Here is a 21,287-nt window from a genome sequence, read left to right on the forward strand (position 1 = left end):
AATAGCTAATAAACGGGTGAATATCGGATAATTTTTACTTATTTATTTATTTTATTTTTCTTTGTTAAGGAGCGAATAATGACTGAAAAAGGCAGAAAAGTCGTATTGGGAGGCACGCACGCATCACACCCCGTAACTCCCTATAATATTTACCTATAAACTTCAAACTCGGCCTGAACTCAGAGTTTAATATTACTAACAATTTTTCCCGAAGGAATTTTTTATACACCTATTGGTGGGCCCACAATGACCCAAAATATGTTTTGTTGACTATCCGGGAGGAGGTGTTTTAAGCTAAATATTCGTAAGGCTGCCATGTGAAGCGTGGCGAAGTTGATAGCGCTTTGGGCAAGTTAGATGTGTTGCCCCGGAGACAATGGGTTCGGAACCCTGCAAGGGTCGACTTTCAAGTTTTGATTATTTATTTTATATTATTTTTTTTAATATATTTTTCGATATTTTAACGTGAATAAATCGTCTGGTATATAAAAATAACTATTTTTTCCTTGGGAAAAAGCGAATAATAGCTAATAAACGAGTAAATTTCGGATAATTTTTATTTATTTATTTTATTTTTCTTTGTTAAAGAGCGAATAATGGCTGAAAAAGGCAGAAAAGTCGTATTAGGAGGCACGCACACATCACACCCCGTAACTCCCTATAATATTTACCTATAAACTTCAAACTCGGCCGGAACTCAGAGTTTAATATTACTAACAATTTTACCGAAGGAATTTGTTATAGACCCATTAGTGGACCCACAATGACCCAAAATACGTTTTGTTGACTAACCGGGAGGAGGTGTTTTAAGCTAAATATTCGTGCGGCTGTCATGTGAAGCGGGGCGAAGTTGATAGCGCTTTGGGCAAGTTAGATTTGTTGCCCCGGAGACCCTGGGTTCGGAGCCTTGCAAGGGTCGACTTTCAAGTTTTGTTTATTTATTTTATATTATTTTTTTAATGTATTTTTCGATATTTTAACGTGAATAAAGCGTCCGGTATATAAAAATAACTATTTTTTCCTTGGGAAAAAGCGAATAATAGCTAATAAACGAGTAAATTTCGGATAATTTTTATCTATTTATTTTATTTTTCTTTGTTAAAGAGCGAATAATGGCTGAAAAAGGCAGAAAAGTCGTATTAGGAGGCACACACACATCACACCCCGTAACTCCCTATAATATTTACCTATAAACTTCAAACTCGGCCTGACCTCAGAGTTTAATATTACTAACAATTTTAAAGAAGGAATTTTTTATACACCTATTGGTGGGCCCACAATGACCCAAAATATGTTTTGTTGACTATCCGGGAGGAGGTGTTTTAAGCTAAATATTCTTGAGGCTGCCATGTGAAGCGTGGCGAAGTTGATAGCGCTTTGGGCAAGTTAGATTTGTTGCCCCGGAGACCCTGGGTTCGGAACCCTGCAAGGGTCGACTTTCAAGTTTTGTTTATTTATTTTATATTACTTTTTTTAATATATTTTTCGATATTTTAACGTGAATAAAGCGTCCGGTATGTAAAAATAACTATTTTTTCCTTGGGAGAAAGCGAATAATAGCTAATAAACGGGTGAATATCGGATAATTTTTACTTATTTATTTATTTTATTTTTCTTTGTTAAAGAGCGAATAATGACTGAAAAAGGCAGAAAAGTCGTATTGGGAGGCACGCACACATCACACCCCGTAACTCCCTATAATATTTACCTATAAACTTCAAACTCGGCCGGAACTCAGAGTTTAATATTACTAACAATTTTACCGAAGGAATTTGTTATAGACCCATTAGTGGGCCCACAATGACCCAAAATATGTTTTGTTGACTATCCGGGAGGAGGTGTTTTAAGCTAAATATTCGTGAGGCTGCCATGTGAAGCGTGGCGAAGTTGATAGCGCTTTGGGCAAGTTAGATTTGTTGCCCCGGAGACCCTGGGTTCGGAACCCTGCAAGGGTCGACTTTCAAGTTTTGTTTATTTATTTTATATTATTTTTTTAATATATTTTTCGATATTTTAACGTGAATAAAGCGTCCGCTATATAAAAATAACTATTTTTTCCTTGGGAAAAAGCGAATAATAGCTAATAAACGAGTAAATTTCGGATAATTTTTATCTATTTATTTTATTTTTCTTTGTTAAAGAGCGAATAATGGCTGAAAAAGGCAGAAAAGTCGTATTAGGAGGCACGCACACATCACACCCCGTAACTCCCTATAATATTTACCTATAAACTTCAAACTCGCCCTGAACTCAGAGTTTAAAATTACTAACAATTTTACCGAAGGAATGTTTTATACACCTATTAGTGGGCCCACAATGACCCAAAATATGTTTTGTTGACTATCCGGGAGGAGGTGTTTTAAGCTAAATATTCGTGAGGCTGCCATGTGAAGCGTGGCGAAGTTGATAGCGCTTTGGGCAAGTTAGATTTGTTGCCCCGGAGACCCTGGGTTCGGAACCCTGCAAGGGTCAATTTTCAAGTTTTGTTTATTTATTTTATATTACTTTTTTTAATATATTTTTCGATATTTTAACGTAAATAAAGCGTCCGGTATATAAAAATAACTATTTTTTCCTTGGGAGAAAGCGAATAATGGCTAATAAACGGGTAAATATCGGATAATTTTTACTTATTTATTTATTTTATTTTTCTTTGTTAAAGAGCGAATAATGACTGAAAAATGCAGAAAAGTCGTATTGAGAGGCACGCACACATCACATCCCGTAACACCCTACAATATTTACCTATAAACTTCAAACTCGGCCTGAACTCAGAGTTTAATATTACTAACAATTTTATAGAAGGAATTTTTTATAGACCTATTAGTGGGCCCACAATGACCCAAAATATGTTTTGTTGACTAACCGGGAGGAGGTGTTTTAAGCTAAATATTCGTGAGTCTGCCATGTGAAGCGTGGCGAAGTTGATAGCGCTTTGGGCAAGTTAGATTTGTTGCCCCGGAGACCCTGGGTTCGGAACCCTGCAAGGGTCGACTTTCAAGTCTTGTTTATTTATTTTATATTATTTTTTTTAATGTATTTTTCGATATTTTAACGTGAATAAAGCGTCCGGTATATAAAAATAACTATTTTTTCCTTGGGAAAAAGCGAATAATAGCTAATAAACGAGTAAATTTCGGATAATTTTTATCTATTTATTTTATTTTTCTTTGTTAAAGAGCGAATAATGGCTGAAAAAAGCAGAAAAGTCGTATTAGGAGGCACGCACACATCACACCCCGTAACTCCCTATAATATTTACCTATAAACTTCAAACTCGGCCGGAACTCAGAGTTTAATATTACTAACAATTTTACCGAAGGAATTTGTTATAGACCCATTAGTGGGCCCACAATGACCCAAAATACGTTTTGTTGACTAACCGGGAGGAGGTGTTTTAAGCTAAATATTCGTGCGGCTGTCATGTGAAGCGTGGCGAAGTTGATAGCGCTTTGGGCAAGTTAGATTTGTTGCCCCGGAGACCCTGGGTTCGGAGCCTTGCAAGGGTCGACTTTCAAGTTTTGTTTATTTATTTTATATTATTTTTTTTAATGTATTTTTCGATATTTAAACGTGAATAAAGCGTCCGGTATATAAAAATAACTATTTTTTCCTTGGGAAAAAGCGAGTAATAGCTAATAAACGAGTAAATTTCGGATTATTTTTATCTATTTATTTTATTTCTCTTTGTTAAAGAGCGAATAATGGCTGAAAAAAGCAGAAAAGTCGTATTAGGAGGCACGCACACATCACACCCCGTAACTCCCTATAATATTTACCTATAAACTTCAAACTCGGCCGGAACTCAGAGTTTAATATTACTAACAATTTTACCGAAGGAATTTGTTATAGACCCATTAGTGGGCCCACAATGACCCAAAATACGTTTTGTTGACTAACCGGGAGGAGGTGTTTTAAGCTAAATATTCGTGCGGCTGTCATGTGAAGCGTGGCGAAGTTGATAGCGCTTTGGGCAAGTTAGATTTGTTGCCCCGGAGACCCTTGGTTCGGAGCCTTGCAACTTCAAGTTTTGTTTATTTATTTTATATTATTTTTTTAATGTATTTTTCGATATTTTAACGTGAATAAAGCGTCCGGTATATAAAAATATTTATTTTTTCCCTGGGAAAAAGCGAGTAATAGCTAATAAACGGGTGAATATCCGATAATTTTTACTTATTTATTTATTTTATTTTTCATTGTTAAAGTGCGAATAATGGCTGAAAAAGGCAGAAAAGTCGTATTAGGAGGCACGCACACATCACACCCCGTAACTCCCTATAATATTTACCTATAAACTTCAAACTCGGCCTGAACTCAGAGTTTAATATTACTAACAATTTTACCGAAGGAATTTTTTATAGACTTATTAGTAGGCCCACAATGACCCAAAATATGTTTTGTTGACTAACCGGGAGGAGGTATTTTAAGCTAAATATTCGTGCGGCTGTCATGTGAAGCGTGGCGAAGTTGATAGCGCTTTGGGCAAGTTAGATTTGTTGCCCCGGAGACCCTGGGTTCGGAACCCTGCAAGGGTCGACTTTCAAGTTTTGTTTATTTATTTTATATTACTTTTTTTAATATATTTTTCGATATTTTAACGTGAATAAAGCGTCCGGTATATAAAAATAACTATTTTTTCCTTGGGAGAAAGCGAATAATAGCTAATAAACGGGTAAATATCGGATAATTTTTATTTATTCATTTATTTTATTTTTCTTAGTTAAAGAGCGAATAATGGCTGAAAAAGGCAGAAAAGTCGTATTAGGAGGCACGCACACATCACACCCCGTAACGTCCTATAATATTAACCTATAAACTTCAAACTCGGCCTGAACTCAGAGTTTAATATTACTAACAATTTTATAGAAGGAATTTTTTATAGACCTATTAGTGGGCCCACAATGATCCAAAATATGTTTTGTTGACTAACCGGGATGAGGTGTTTTAAGCTAAATATTCGTGAGCCTGCCATGTGAAGCGTGGCGAAGTTGATAGCACTTTGGGAAAGTTAGATTTGTTGTACCGGAGACCCTGGGTTCGGAACCCTGCAAGGGTCGATTTTCAAGTTTTGTTTATTTATTTTATATTATTTTTTTTAATATATTTTTCGATATTTTAACGTAAATAAAGCGTCCGGTATATAAAAATAACTATTTTTTCCTTGGGAGAAAGCGAATAATAGCTAATAAACGGGTGAATATCGGATAATTTTTACTTATTTATTTATTTTATATTTCTTTGTTAAAGAGCGAATAATGACTGAAAAAGGCAGAAAAGTCGTATTGGGAGGCACGCACACATCACACCCCGTAACTCCCTATAATATTTACCTATAAACTTCAAACTCGGCCTGAACTCAGAGTTTAATATTACTAACAATTTTACCGAAGGAATTTTTTATAGACTTATTAGTAGGCCCACAATGACCCAAAATATGTTTTGTTGACTAACCGGGAGGAGGTGTTTTAAGCTAAATATTCGTGCGGCTGTCATGTGAAGCGTGGCGAAGTTGATAGCGCTTTGGGCAAGTTAGATTTGTTGCCCCGGAGACCCTGGGTTCGGAACCCTGCAAGGGTCGACTTTCAAGTTTTGTTTATTTATTTTATATTACTTTTTTTAATATATTTTTCGATATTTTAACGTGAATAAAGCGTCCGGTATATAAAAATAACTATTTTTTCCTTGGGTGAAAGCGAATAATAGCTAATAAACGGGTAAATATCGGATAATTTTTATTTATTCATTTATTTTATTTTTCTTAGTTAAAGAGCGAATAATGGCTGAAAAAGGCAGAAAAGTCGTATTAGGAGGCACGCACACATCACACCCCGTAACTCCCTATAATATTTACCTATAAACTTCAAACTCGGAAGGAACTCAGAGTTTAATATTACTAACAATTTTACCGAAGGAATTTATTATAGACCCATTAGTGGGCCCACAATGACCCAAAATACGTTTTGTTGACTAACCGGGAGGAGGTGTTTTAAGCTAAATATTCGTGCGGCTGTCATGTGAAGCGGGGCGAAGTTGATAGCGCTTTGGGCAAGTTAGATTTGTTGCCCCGGAGACCCTTGGTTCGGAGCCTTGCAAGGGTCGACTTTCAAGTTTTGTTTATTTATTTTATATTATTTTTTTAATGTATTTTTCGATATTTTAACGTGAATAAAGCGTCCGGTATATAAAAATATTTATTTTTTCCCTGGGAAAAAGCGAGTAATAGCTAATAAACGGGTGAATATCCGATAATTTTTACTTATTTATTTATTTTATTTTTCATTGTTAAAGTGCGAATAATGGCTGAAAAATGCAGAAAAGTCGTATTAGGAGGCACGCACACATCACACCCCGTAACTCCCTATAATATTTACCTATAAACTTCAAACTCGGCCTGAACTCAGAGTTTAATATTACTAACAATTTTATAGAAGGAATTTTTTATAGACCTATTAGTGGGCCCACAATGATCCAAAATATGTTTTGTTGACTAACCGGGATGAGGTGTTTTAAGCTAAATATTCGTGAGCCTGCCATGTGAAGCGTGGCGAAGTTGATAGCACTTTGGGAAAGTTAGATTTGTTGTACCGGAGACCCTGGGTTCGGAACCCTGCAAGGGTCGACTTTCAAGTTTTGTTTATTTATTTTATATTATTTTTTTTAATATATTTTTCGATATTTTAACGTAAATAAAGCGTCCGGTATATAAAAATAACTATTTTTTCCTTGGGAGAAAGCGAATAATAGCTAATAAACGGGTGAATATCGGATAATTTTTACTTATTTATTTATTTTATATTTCTTTGTTAAAGAGCGAATAATGACTGAAAAAGGCAGAAAAGTCGTATTGGGAGGCACGCACACATCACACCCCGTAACTCCCTATAATATTTACCTATAAACTTCAAACTCGGCCTGAACTCAGAGTTTAATATTACTAACAATTTTACCGAAGGAATTTTTTATAGACTTATTAGTAGGCCCACAATGACCCAAAATATGTTTTGTTGACTAACCGGGAGGAGGTGTTTTAAGCTAAATATTCGTGCGGCTGTCATGTGAAGCGTGGCGAAGTTGATAGCGCTTTGGGCAAGTTAGATTTGTTGCCCCGGAGACCCTGGGTTCGGAACCCTGCAAGGGTCGACTTTCAAGTTTTGTTTATTTATTTTATATTACTTTTTTTAATATATTTTTCGATATTTTAACGTAAATAAAGCTTCCGGAATATAAAAATAACTATTTTTTCCTTGGGAGAAAGCGAATAATAGCTAATAAACGGGTGAATATCGGATAATTTTTACTTATTTATTTATTTTATTTTTCTTTGTTAAAGAGCGAATAATGACTGAAAAAGGCAGAAAAGTCGTATTGGGAGGCACGCACACATCACACCCCGTAACTCCCTATAATATTTACCTATAAACTTCAAACTCGGCCTGAACTCAGAGTTTAATATTACTAACAATTTTACCGAAGGAATGTTTTATACACCTATTAGTGGGCCCACAATGACCCAAAATATGTTTTGTTGACTATCCGGGAGGAGGTGTTTTAAGCTAAATATTCGTGAGGCTGCCATGTGAAGCGTGGCGAAGTTGATAGCGCTTTGGGCAAGTTAGATTTGTTGCCCCGGAGACCCTGGGTTCGGAACCCTGCAAGGGTCGACTTTCAAGTTTTGTTTATTTATTTTATATTACTTTTTTTAATATATTTTTCGATATTTTAACGTAAATAAAGCGTCCGGTATATAAAAATAACTATTTTTTCCTTGGGAGAAAGCGAATAATGGCTAATAAACGGGTAAATATCGGATAATTTTTACTTATTTATTTATTTTATTTTTCTTTGTTAAAGAGCAAATAATGTCTGAAAAAGGCAGAAAAGTCGTATTGGGAGACACGCACACATCACATCCCGTAACTCCCTATAATATTTACCTATAAACTTCAAACTCGGCCTGAACTCAGAGTTTAATATTACTAACAATTTTATAGAAGGAATTTTTTATAGACCTATTAGTGGGCCCACAATGACCCAAAATATGTTTTGTTGACTAACCGGGATGAGGTGTTTTAAGCTAAATATTCGTGAGCCTGCCACGTGAAGCGTGGCGAAGTTGATAGCACTTTGGGAAAGTTAGATTTGTTGTACCGGAGACCCTGGGTTCGGAACCCTGCAAGGGTCGACTTTCAAGTTTTGTTTATTTATTTTATATTATTTTTTTTAAATATATTTTTCGATATTTTAACGTAAATAAAGCTTCCGGAATATAAAAATAACTATTTTTTCCTTGGGAGAAAGCGAATAATAGCTAATAAACGGGTGAATATCCGATAATTTTTACTTATTTATTTATTTTATTTTTCATTGTTAAAGTGCGAATAATGGCTGAAAAAGGCAGAAAAGTCGTATTAGGAGGCACGCACACATCACACCCCGTAACTCCCTATAATATTTACCTATAAACTTCAAACTCGGCCTGAACTCAGAGTTTAATATTACTAACAATTTTACCGAAGGAATTTTTTATAGACTTATTAGTAGGCCCACAATGACCCAAAATATGTTTTGTTGACTAACCGGGAGGAGGTATTTTAAGCTAAATATTCGTGCGGCTGTCATGTGAAGCGTGGCGAAGTTGATAGCGCTTTGGGCAAGTTAGATTTGTTGCCCCGGAGACCCTGGGTTCGGAACCCTGCAAGGGTCGACTTTCAAGTTTTGTTTATTTATTTTATATTACTTTTTTTAATATATTTTTCGATATTTTAACGTGAATAAAGCGTCCGGTATATAAAAATAACTATTTTTTCCTTGGGAGAAAGCGAATAATAGCTAATAAACGGGTAAATATCGGATAATTTTTATTTATTCATTTATTTTATTTTTCTTAGTTAAAGAGCGAATAATGGCTGAAAAAGGCAGAAAAGTCGTATTAGGAGGCACGCACACATCACACCCCGTAACGTCCTATAATATTAACCTATAAACTTCAAACTCGGCCTGAACTCAGAGTTTAATATTACTAACAATTTTATAGAAGGAATTTTTTATAGACCTATTAGTGGGCCCACAATGATCCAAAATATGTTTTGTTGACTAACCGGGATGAGGTGTTTTAAGCTAAATATTCGTGAGCCTGCCATGTGAAGCGTGGCGAAGTTGATAGCACTTTGGGAAAGTTAGATTTGTTGTACCGGAGACCCTGGGTTCGGAACCCTGCAAGGGTCGATTTTCAAGTTTTGTTTATTTATTTTATATTATTTTTTTTAATATATTTTTCGATATTTTAACGTAAATAAAGCGTCCGGTATATAAAAATAACTATTTTTTCCTTGGGAGAAAGCGAATAATAGCTAATAAACGGGTGAATATCGGATAATTTTTACTTATTTATTTATTTTATATTTCTTTGTTAAAGAGCGAATAATGACTGAAAAAGGCAGAAAAGTCGTATTGGGAGGCACGCACACATCACACCCCGTAACTCCCTATAATATTTACCTATAAACTTCAAACTCGGCCTGAACTCAGAGTTTAATATTACTAACAATTTTACCGAAGGAATTTTTTATAGACTTATTAGTAGGCCCACAATGACCCAAAATATGTTTTGTTGACTAACCGGGAGGAGGTGTTTTAAGCTAAATATTCGTGCGGCTGTCATGTGAAGCGTGGCGAAGTTGATAGCGCTTTGGGCAAGTTAGATTTGTTGCCCCGGAGACCCTGGGTTCGGAACCCTGCAAGGGTCGACTTTCAAGTTTTGTTTATTTATTTTATATTACTTTTTTTAATATATTTTTCGATATTTTAACGTGAATAAAGCGTCCGGTATATAAAAATAACTATTTTTTCCTTGGGTGAAAGCGAATAATAGCTAATAAACGGGTAAATATCGGATAATTTTTATTTATTCATTTATTTTATTTTTCTTAGTTAAAGAGCGAATAATGGCTGAAAAAGGCAGAAAAGTCGTATTAGGAGGCACGCACACATCACACCCCGTAACTCCCTATAATATTTACCTATAAACTTCAAACTCGGAAGGAACTCAGAGTTTAATATTACTAACAATTTTACCGAAGGAATTTATTATAGACCCATTAGTGGGCCCACAATGACCCAAAATACGTTTTGTTGACTAACCGGGAGGAGGTGTTTTAAGCTAAATATTCGTGCGGCTGTCATGTGAAGCGGGGCGAAGTTGATAGCGCTTTGGGCAAGTTAGATTTGTTGCCCCGGAGACCCTTGGTTCGGAGCCTTGCAAGGGTCGACTTTCAAGTTTTGTTTATTTATTTTATATTATTTTTTTAATGTATTTTTCGATATTTTAACGTGAATAAAGCGTCCGGTATATAAAAATATTTATTTTTTCCCTGGGAAAAAGCGAGTAATAGCTAATAAACGGGTGAATATCCGATAATTTTTACTTATTTATTTATTTTATTTTTCATTGTTAAAGTGCGAATAATGGCTGAAAAATGCAGAAAAGTCGTATTAGGAGGCACGCACACATCACACCCCGTAACTCCCTATAATATTTACCTATAAACTTCAAACTCGGCCTGAACTCAGAGTTTAATATTACTAACAATTTTATAGAAGGAATTTTTTATAGACCTATTAGTGGGCCCACAATGATCCAAAATATGTTTTGTTGACTAACCGGGATGAGGTGTTTTAAGCTAAATATTCGTGAGCCTGCCATGTGAAGCGTGGCGAAGTTGATAGCACTTTGGGAAAGTTAGATTTGTTGTACCGGAGACCCTGGGTTCGGAACCCTGCAAGGGTCGACTTTCAAGTTTTGTTTATTTATTTTATATTATTTTTTTTAATATATTTTTCGATATTTTAACGTAAATAAAGCGTCCGGTATATAAAAATAACTATTTTTTCCTTGGGAGAAAGCGAATAATAGCTAATAAACGGGTGAATATCGGATAATTTTTACTTATTTATTTATTTTATATTTCTTTGTTAAAGAGCGAATAATGACTGAAAAAGGCAGAAAAGTCGTATTGGGAGGCAGGCACACATCACACCCCGTAACTCCCTATAATATTTACCTATAAACTTCAAACTCGGCCTGAACTCAGAGTTTAATATTACTAACAATTTTACCGAAGGAATTTTTTATAGACTTATTAGTAGGCCCACAATGACCCAAAATATGTTTTGTTGACTAACCGGGAGGAGGTGTTTTAAGCTAAATATTCGTGCGGCTGTCATGTGAAGCGTGGCGAAGTTGATAGCGCTTTGGGCAAGTTAGATTTGTTGCCCCGGAGACCCTGGGTTCGGAACCCTGCAAGGGTCGACTTTCAAGTTTTGTTTATTTATTTTATATTACTTTTTTTAATATATTTTTCGATATTTTAACGTAAATAAAGCTTCCGGAATATAAAAATAACTATTTTTTCCTTGGGAGAAAGCGAATAATAGCTAATAAACGGGTGAATATCGGATAATTTTTACTTATTTATTTATTTTATTTTTCTTTGTTAAAGAGTGAATAATGACTGAAAAAGGCAGAAAAGTCGTATTGGGAGGCACGCACACATCACACCCCGTAACTCCCTATAATATTTACCTATAAACTTCAAACTCGGCCTGAACTCAGAGTTTAATATTACTAACAATTTTACCGAAGGAATGTTTTATACACCTATTAGTGGGCCCACAATGACCCAAAATATGTTTTGTTGACTATCCGGGAGGAGGTGTTTTAAGCTAAATATTCGTGAGGCTGCCATGTGAAGCGTGGCGAAGTTGATAGCGCTTTGGGCAAGTTAGATTTGTTGCCCCGGAGACCCTGGGTTCGGAACCCTGCAAGGGTCGACTTTCAAGTTTTGTTTATTTATTTTATATTACTTTTTTTAATATATTTTTCGATATTTTAACGTAAATAAAGCGTCCGGTATATAAAAATAACTATTTTTTCCTTGGGAGAAAGCGAATAATGGCTAATAAACGGGTAAATATCGGATAATTTTTACTTATTTATTTATTTTATTTTTCTTTGTTAAAGAGCAAATAATGTCTGAAAAAGGCAGAAAAGTCGTATTGGGAGACACGCACACATCACATCCCGTAACTCCCTATAATATTTACCTATAAACTTCAAACTCGGCCTGAACTCAGAGTTTAATATTACTAACAATTTTATAGAAGGAATTTTTTATAGACCTATTAGTGGGCCCACAATGACCCAAAATATGTTTTGTTGACTAACCGGGATGAGGTGTTTTAAGCTAAATATTCGTGAGCCTGCCACGTGAAGCGTGGCGAAGTTGATAGCACTTTGGGAAAGTTAGATTTGTTGTACCGGAGACCCTGGGTTCGGAACCCTGCAAGGGTCGACTTTCAAGTTTTGTTTATTTATTTTATATTATTTTTTTTAAATATATTTTTCGATATTTTAACGTAAATAAAGCTTCCGGAATATAAAAATAACTATTTTTTGCTTGGGAGAAAGCGAATAATAGCTAATAAACGGGTGAATATCCGATAATTTTTACTTATTTATTTATTTTATTTTTCATTGTTAAAGTGCGAATAATGGCTGAAAAAGGCAGAAAAGTCGTATTAGGAGGCACGCACACATCACACCCCGTAACTCCCTATAATATTTACCTATAAACTTCAAACTCGGCCTGAACTCAGAGTTTAATATTACTAACAATTTTACCGAAGGAATTTTTTATAGACTTATTAGTAGGCCCACAATGACCCAAAATATGTTTTGTTGACTAACCGGGAGGAGGTATTTTAAGCTAAATATTCGTGCGGCTGTCATGTGAAGCGTGGCGAAGTTGATAGCGCTTTGGGCAAGTTAGATTTGTTGCCCCGGAGACCCTGGGTTCGGAACCCTGCAAGGGTCGACTTTCAAGTTTTGTTTATTTATTTTATATTACTTTTTTTAATATATTTTTCGATATTTTAACGTGAATAAAGCGTCCGGTATATAAAAATAACTATTTTTTCCTTGGGAGAAAGCGAATAATAGCTAATAAACGGGTAAATATCGGATAATTTTTATTTATTCATTTATTTTATTTTTCTTAGTTAAAGAGCGAATAATGGCTGAAAAAGGCAGAAAAGTCGTATTAGGAGGCACGCACACATCACACCCCGTAACTTCCTATAATATTTACCTATAAACTTCAAACTCGGCCTCAACTCAGAGTTTAATATTACTAACAATTTTATAGAAGGAATTTTTTATAGACCTATTAGTGGGCCCACAATGATCCAAAATATGTTTTGTTGACTAACCGGGATGAGGTGTTTTAAGCTAAATATTCGTGAGCCTGCCACGTGAATCGTGGCGAAGTTGATAGCACTTTGGGAAAGATAGATTTGTTGTACCGGAGACCCTGGGTTCGGAACCCTGCAAGGGTCGACTTTCAAGTTTTGTTTATTTATTTTATATTACTTTTTTTAATATATTTTTCGATATTTTAACGTAAATAAAGCGTCCGGTATATAAAAATAACTATTTTTTCCTTGGGAGAAAGCGAATAATGGCTAATAAACGGGTAAATATCGGATAATTTTTACTTATTTATTTATTTTATTTTTCTTTGTTAAAGAGCGAATAATGTCTGAAAAAGGCAGAAAAGTCGTATTGGGAGACACGCACACATCACATCCCGTAACTCCCTATAATATTTACCTATAAACTTCAAACTCGGCCTGAACTCAGAGTTTAATATTACTAACAATTTTATAGAAGGAATTTTTTATAGACCTATTAGTGGGCCCACAATGACCCAAAATATGTTTTGTTGACTAACCGGGATGAGGTGTTTTAAGCTAAATATTCGTGAGCCTGCCACGTGAAGCGTGGCGAAGTTGATAGCACTTTGGGAAAGTTAGATTTGTTGTACCGGAGACCCTGGGTTCGGAACCCTGCAAGGGTCGACTTTCAAGTTTTGTTTATTTATTTTATATTATTTTTTTTAAATATATTTTTCGATATTTTAACGTAAATAAAGCTTCCGGAATATAAAAATAACTATTTTTTCCTTCGGAGAAAGCGAATAATAGCTAATAAACGGGTGAATATCCGATAATTTTTACTTATTTATTTATTTTATTTTTCTTTGTTAAAGTGCGAATAATGGCTGAAAAAGGCAGAAAAGTCGTATTAGGAGGCACGCACACATCACACCCCGTAACTCCCTATAATATTTACCTATGAACTTCAAACTCGGCCTGAACTCAGAGTTTAATATTACTAACAATTTTACCGAAGGAATTTTTTATAGACTTATTAGTAGGCCCACAATGACCCAAAATATGTTTTGTTGACTAACCGGGAGGAGGTATTTTAAGCTAAATATTCGTGCGGCTGTCATGTGAAGCGTGGCGAAGTTGATAGCGCTTTGGGCAAGTTAGATTTGTTGCCCCGGAGACCCTGGGTTCGGAACCCTGCAAGGGTCGACTTTCAAGTTTTGTTTATTTATTTTATATTACTTTTTTTAATATATTTTTCGATATTTTAACGTGAATAAAGCGTCCGGTATATAAAAATAACTATTTTTTCCTTGGGAGAAAGCGAATAATAGCTAATAAACGGGTAAATATCGGATAATTTTTATTTATTCATTTATTTTATTTTTCTTAGTTAAAGACCGAATAATGGCTGAAAAAGGCAGAAAAGTCGTATTAGGAGGCACGCACACATCACACCCCGTAACTTCCTATAATATTTACCTATAAACTTCAAACTCGGCCTGAACTCAGAGTTTAATATTACTAACAATTTTATAGAAGGAATTTTTTCTAGACCTATTAGTGGGCCCACAATGATCCAAAATATGTTTTGTTGACTCACCGGGATGAGGTGTTTTAAGCTAAATATTCGTGAGCCTGCCATGTGAAGCGTGGCGAAGTTGATAGCACTTTGGGAAAGTTAGATTTGTTGTACCGGAGACCCTGGGTTCGGAACCCTGCAAGGGTCGACTTTCAAGTTTTGTTTATTTATTTTATATTACTTTTTTTAATATATTTTTCGATATTTTAACGTGAATAAAGCGTCCGGTATATAAAAATAACTATTTTTTCCTTGGGTGAAAGCGAATAATAGCTAATAAACGGGTAAATATCGGATAATTTTTATTTATTCATTTATTTTATTTTTCATTGTTAAAGAGCGAATAATGACTGAAAAAGGCAGAAAAGTCGTATTGGGAGGCACGCACACATGACACCCCGTAACTCCCTATAATATTTACCTATAAACTTCAAACTCGGCCTGAACTCAGAGTTTAATATTACTAACAATTTTACCGAAGAAATTTTTTATAGACCTATTAGTGGGCCCACAATGACCCAAAATATGTCTTGTTGACTAAACGGGAGGAGGTGTTTTAAGCTAAATATTCGTGAGCCTGCCATGTGAAGCGTGGCGAAGTTGATAGCGCTTTGGGCAAGTTAGATTTGTTGCCCCGGAGACCCTGGGTTCGGAACCCTGCAAGGGTCGACTTTCAAGTTTTGTTTATTTATTTTATATTACTTTTTTTAATATATTTTTCGATATTTTAACGTGAATAAAGCGCCCGGTATGTAAAAATAACTATTTTTTCCTTGGGAAAAAGCGAATAATAGCTAATAAACGGGTAAATTTCGGATAATTTTCATTTATTTATTTTATTTTTCTTTGTTAAAGAGCGAATAATGGCTGAAAAAGGCAGAAAAGTCGTATAAAGAGGCACGCACACATCACACCCAGTAACTCCCTATATTATTTACCTATAAACTTCAAACTCGGCCTGAACTCAGAGTTTAATATTACTAACAATTTTTCCCGAAGGAATTTTTTATAGACCTATTAGTGGGCCCACAATGACCCAAAATATGTTTTGTTGACTAACCGGGAGGAGGTGTTTTAAGCTTAATATTCGTGAGCCTGCCATGTGAAGCGTGGCGAAGTTGATAGCGCTTTGGGCAAGTTAGATTTGTTGTCCCGGACACCCTGGGTTCGGAACACTGCAAGGGTCGACTTTTAAGTTTTGTTTATTTATTTTATATTATTTTTTTTAATATATTTTTCGATATTTTAACGTGAATAAAGCGTCCGGTATATGAAAATAACTATTTTTTCCTAGGGAAAAATCGAATAATAGCTAATTAACGGGTAAATTTCGGATAATTTTTATTTATTTATTTTATTTTTCTTTGTTAAAGAGCGAATAATGACTGAAAAAGGCAGAAAAGTCGTGTTAGGAGGCAAGCAAACATCACACCCCGTAACTCCCTATAATATTTACCTATAAACTTCAAACTCGGCCTGAACTCAGAGTTTAATATTACTAACAATTTTACCGAAGGAATTTGTTATAGACCCATTAGTGGGCCCACAATGACCCAAAATACGTTTTGTTGACTAACCGGGAGGAGGTGTTTTAAGCTAAATATTCGTGCGGCTGTCATGTGAAGCGTGGCGAAGTTGATAGTGCTTTGGGCAAGTTAGATTTGTTGCCCCGGAGACCCTGGGTTCGGAGCCTTGCAAGGGTCGACTTTCAAGTTTTGTTTATTTATTTTATATTATTTTTTTAATGTATTTTTCGATATTTTAACGTGAATAAAGCGTCCGGTATATAAAAATAACTATTTTTTCCTTGGTAAAAAGCGAATAATAGCTAATAAACGAGTAAATTTCGGAAAATTTTTATCTATTTATTTTATTTTTCTTTGTTAAAGAGCGAATAATGGCTGAAAAAAGCAGGAAAGTTGTATTATGAGGCACGCACACATCACACCCCGTAACTCCCTATAATATTTACCTATAAACTTCAAACTCGGCCGGAACTCAGAGTTTAATATTAGTAACAATTTTACCGAAGGAATTTGTTATAGACCCATTAGTGGGCCCACAATGACCCAAAATACGTTTTGTTGACTAACCGGGAGGAGATGTTTTAAGCTAAATATTCGTGCGGCTGTCATGTGAAGCGTGGCGAAGTTGATAGCGCTTTGGACAAGTTAGATTTGTTGCCCCGGAGACCCTGGGTTCGGAGCCCTGCAAGGGTCGACTTTCAAGTTTTGTTAATTTATTTTATATTATTTTTTTTTAAATATATTTTTCGATATTTTAACGTGAATAAAGCGCCCGGTATGTAAAAATAACTATTTTTTCCTTGGGGAAAAAGCGAATAATAGCTAATAAACGGGTAAATTTCGGATAATTTTCATTTATTTATTTTATTTTTCTTTGTTCTAGAGCGAATAATGGCTGAAAAAGGCAGAAAAGTCGTATAAAGAGGCACGCACACATCACACCCAGTAACTCCCTATATTATTTACCTATAAACTTCAAACTCGGCCTGAACTCAGAGTTTAATATTACTAACAATTTTTCCCGAAGGAATTTTTTATAGACCTATTAGTGGGCCCACAATGACCCAAAATATGTTTTGTTGACTAACCGGGAGGAGGTGTTTTAAGCTTAATATTCGTGAGCCTGCCATGTGAAGCGTGGCGAAGTTGATAGCGCTTTGGGCAAGTTAGATTTGTTGTCCCGGACACCCTGGGTTCGGAACACTGCAAGGGTCGACTTTCAAGTTTTGTTTATTTATTTTATATTATTTTTTTAATATATTTTTCGATATTTTAACGTGAATAAAGCGTCCTGTATTTAAAAATAACTATTTTTTCCTTGGGAGAAAGCGAATAATAGCTAATAAACGGGTAAATATCGGATAATTTTTATTTATTCATTTATTTTATTTTTCATTGTTAAAGAGCGAATAATGACTGAAAAAGGCAGAAAAGTCGTATTGGGAGGCACGCACACATCACACCCCGTAACTCCCTATAATATTTACCTATAAACTTCAAACTCGGCCTGAACTCAGAGTTTAATATTACTAACAATTTTTCCCGAAGAAATTGTTTATAGACCTATTAGTTGGCCCACAATGACCCAAAATATGTTTTGTTGACTAACCGGGAGGAGGTGTTTTAAGCTTAATATTCGTGAGCCTGCCATGTGAAGCGTGGCGAAGTTGATAGCGCTTTGGGCAAGTTAGATTTGTTGTCCCGGAGACCCTGGTTTCGGAACACTGCAAGGGTCGACTTTCAAGTTTTGTTTATTTATTTTATATTATTTTTTTTAATATATTTTTCGATATTTTAACGTGATTAAAGCGTCCGGTATATGAAAATAACTATTTTTTCCTAGGGAAAAATCGAATAATAGCTAATTAACGGGTAAATTTCGGATAATTTTTATTTATTTATTTTATTTTTCTTTGTTAAAGAGCGAATAATGACTGAAAAAGGCAGAAAAGTCGTGTTAGGAGGCAAGCAAACATCACACCCCGTAACTCCCTATAATATTTACCTATAAACTTCAAACTCGGCCGGAACTCAGAGTTTAATATTAGTAACAATTTTACCGAAGGAATTTGTTATAGACCCATTAGTGGGCCCACAATGACCCAAAATACGTTTTGTTGACTAACCGGGAGGAGGTGTTTTAAGCTAAATATTCGTGCGGCTGTCATGTGAAGCGTGGCGAAGTTGATAGCGCTTTGGGCAAGTTAGATTTGTTGCCCCGGAGACCCTGGGTTCGGAGCCTTGCAAGGGTCGACTTTCAAGTTTTGTTTATTTATTTTATATTATTTTTTTAATGTAATTTTCGATATTTTAACGTGAATAAAGCGTCCGGTATATAAAAATAACTATTTTTTCCTTGGTAAAAAGCGAATAATAGCTAATAAACGAGTAAATTTCGGAAAATTTTTATCTATTTATTTTATTTTTCTTTGTTAAAGAGCGAATAATGGCTGAAAAAAGCAGGAAAGTTGTATTATGAGGCACGCACACATCACACCCCGTAACTCCCTATAATATTTACCTATAAACTTCAAACTCGGCCGGACCTCAGAGTTTAATATTAGTAACAATTTTACCGAAGGAATTTGTTATAGACCCATTAGTGGGCCCACAATGACCCAAAATACGTTTTGTTGACTAACCGGGAGGAGATGTTTTAAGCTAAATATTCGTGCGGCTGTCATGTGAAGCGTGGCGAAGTTGATAGCGCTTTGGACAAGTAAGATTTGTTGCCCCGGAGACCCTGGGTTCGGAGCCCTGCAAGGGTCGACTTTCAAGTTTTGTTAATTTATTTTATATTATTTTTTTTTAAATATATTTTTCGATATTTTAACGTGAATAAAGCGTCCGGTATATAAAAATAACTATTTTTTCCTTGGGAAAAAGCGAGTAATAGCTTATAAACGGGTAAATATCGGAGAATTTTTATTTATTTATTTATTTATTTTATTTTTCTTTGTTAAGGAGCGAATAATGGCTGAAAAAGGCAGAAAAGTCGTATTAGGAGGCACGCACACATCACACCCCGTAACTCAGTATAATATTTACCTATAAACTTCAAACTCGGCTGGAACTCAGAGTTTATTATTACTAACAATTTTACCGAAGGAATTTTTTATAGACCTATTAGTGGGCCCATTGTGACCCAAAATATGTTTTGTTGACTAACCGGGAGGAGGTGTTTTAAGCTAAATATTCGTGCGGCTGTCATGTGAAGCGTGGCGAAGTTGACAGCGCTTTGGGCAAGTTAGATTTGTTGCCCCGGAGACCCTGGGTTCGGAACCCTGCAAGGGTCGACTTTCAAGTTTTTTTTATTTATTTTATATTATTTTTTTTAATATATTTTTCGATATTTTAACGTGAATAAAGCGTCCGGTATATAAAAATAACTATTTTTTCCATGGGAAAAAGCGAATAATAGCTAATAAACGGGTAAATTTCGGATAATTTTTATTTATTTTTTTTATTTTTCTTTGTTAAAGAGCGAATAATGGCTGAAAAATTCAGAAAAGTCGTATTAGGAGGCACGCTCACATCACACCCCGTAACTCCCTATAATATTTACCTATAAACTTCAAACTCGGCCTGAACTCAGAGTTTATTATTACTAACAATTTAAGCGAAGGAATTTTTTATAGACCTATTAGTGGGCCCACAATGACTCAAAATATGTTTTGTTGACTAACCGGGAGGAGGTGTTTTAAGCTAAATATTCGTGCGGCTGTCATGTGAAGCGTGGCGAAGTTGATAGCGCTTTGGGCAAGTTAGATTTGTTGCCCCGGAGACCCTGGGTTCGGAACCCTGCAAGGGTCGACTTTCAAGTTTTGTTCATTTATTTTATATTATTTTTTTTAATATATTTTTCGATATTTTAACGTGAATAAAGCGTCCGGTATATAAAAATAACTATTTTTTCCTTTGGAAAAAGCGAATAATAGCTAATAAACGGGTAAATTTCGGATAATTTTCATTTATTTATTTTATTTTTCTTTGTTAAAGAGCGAATAATGGCTGAAAAAGGCAGAAAAGTCGTATAAAGAGGCACGCACACATCACACCCAGTAACTCCCTATATTATTTACCTATAAACTTCAAACTCGGCCTGAACTCAGAGTTTAATATTACTAACAATTTTACCGAAGGAATTTTTTATAGACCTATTAGTGGGCCCACAATGACCCAAAATATGTTTTGTTGACTAACCGGGAGGAGGTGTTTTAAGCTAAATATTCGTGAGCCTGCCATGTGAAGCGTGGCGAAGTTGATAGCGCTTTGGGAAAGTTAGATTTTTTGTCCCGGAGACCCTGGGTTCGGAACCCTGCAAGGGTCGACTTTCAAGTTTTTTTTATTTATTTTATATTATTTTTTTTAATATATTTTTCGATATTTTATCGTGAATAAAGTGTCCGTTATATAAATATAACTATTTTTCGTTCAGAAAAAGTTAATAATAGCTAATAAACGGGTAAATTTCGGATAATTTTTATCTATTTATTTTATTTTTCTTTGTTAAAGAGCGAATAATGGCTGAAAAAAGCAGAAAAGTCGTATTAGGAGGCACGCACACATCACACCCCGTAACTCCCTATAATATTTACCAATAAACTTCAAACTCGCCCTGAACTCAGAGTTTAATATTACTAACAATTTTACCGAAGGAATGTTTTATACACCTATTAGTGGGCCCACAATGACCCAAAATATGTTTTGTTGACTAACCGGGAGGAGGTGTTTTAAGCTAAATATTCGTGAGCCTGCCATGTGAAGCGTGGCGAAGTTGATAGCGCTTTGGGAAAGTTAGATTTGTTGTCCCGGAGACCCTGGGTTCGGAACCCTGCAAGGGTCGACTTTCAAGTTTTTTTTATTTATTTTATATTATTTTTTTTAATATATTTTTCGATATTTTATCGTGAATAAAGTGTCCGTTATATAAAAATAACTATTTTTCG

This window comes from Parasteatoda tepidariorum, chromosome 5 (assembly GCF_982258835.1).
Source record: "Parasteatoda tepidariorum strain Cologne lab strain chromosome 5, Ptep-v5.0, whole genome shotgun sequence".
NCBI lineage: Eukaryota > Metazoa > Arthropoda > Arachnida > Araneae > Theridiidae > Parasteatoda > Parasteatoda tepidariorum.